This window comes from Myotis lucifugus, unplaced genomic scaffold (assembly GCF_000147115.1).
Source record: "Myotis lucifugus unplaced genomic scaffold, Myoluc2.0 scaffold_34, whole genome shotgun sequence".
Classification (NCBI taxonomy): Eukaryota; Metazoa; Chordata; class Mammalia; order Chiroptera; family Vespertilionidae; genus Myotis; species Myotis lucifugus.
The window spans coordinates 820,006-821,316 of NW_005871082.1; positions in this window are offsets into that span (position 1 = coordinate 820,006).

Genomic DNA, 1,311 nt, shown 5'->3' on the forward strand with positions numbered 1-1,311 from the left:
TCTAAAAATGAAGAAGCAACGTCTGTAGGGCCTGTAGCTGGTGATTGGTCGCTGCTGATGGGAACAAAGGGAAACAGCCACCACTGGCTGGGCACACCCGCAGGCCCCATCTCACTGTGGGGGACAGATGGTTACCACCTAACACCAGGGAACACACAGTGCACCCAGGACATGTACAGGCTTTGCCGTTCTTCTTACTCTCACCAGAGGGCTCACAGAAATAAAAAATCTTGGGGCTGTGTGGCCTTCAATGCTTTCTGCCCAGCCATTTCCCTGGAACAGTGGTTCTTTTTAGGGGACTATGGCCATCAAACATTGGTTCCACCTTAAGGCTGACCTAGCAACCAAAACCCACATCTAATATTTTCATGGTAGAGGTAGATCAAGGTTTCTGGGCACAGCAAGCTACCTGAGCTTAGGATATGCAAAAATATGGTGGAGCTTGGTCCTCTTGCCTGTATAGGTAGAGGATCCCCCCTAGCCACTTCCACCCCACCTCCAGAATCCAACCCAAAGACTAGAACTAAAGCCTCTGTAGAAGCAGCAGAACAGTTGCTTTCTGTATCATTTAACACAGCATCAGATCTGATCTATAACAGGAAACTGTAATTACAGAGTTGAAAGATGAAGTCCCTCCATTTTTTATTACTAGAGGCCCAGTGCACAAATTTGTGCACCTTGAAAGGAACTGTGGGCCATGAGGCTGCAGTGGGCAGAGGGGCTGGTCTTGGCCCATCCTCCGCACCCCTGCTCAGCCCCTCCAGCTGCAGCCCCTAGTCCTGCCAGCAGCCCCGCTCCCATGTGCTGACAGCACTGGCTCCACTTACACCTGCTGATGGCGCAGAGTGATTGGGGCCGGCGCCAGCAGCAGGTGTGAGTGCTGGGACCACAGTGTGCAGGAGCAAAAAATTTCCAGTAACCCCAGAGGCTCACCTGATGACAGTACCAGTGCGCCCCCCCCCCCCCCCCCCCCATGGGGCCGAAAACGTTGGGAGGAAAAACCATATTTGGTCTTGTGTGCGCCCCGGGGAAATAGGGGCGTTTTAAATGTAACAGGGCGCTTTGGTCCCGTTCTTTTTCGAATTCAGGTCTTGTTAATGAAAGGGGGTTTTTTTTTTTGAGCGGATTTTTCGCCCACAACTTAAAAATGTTCTTGTAATGGTAAAAATTGGTGTGTTTCAAAAAAACTCCCCCCGCGCAAAACGCCCCCCAAAGGGGTAAGCGGTTTTTTTTATCCCCCCCCCCATTTTTTTTTCCCCCCCAGTATTAATGTTGTGGGTATAACTCTCCCCCCCCTTTATCTGTTAAAAA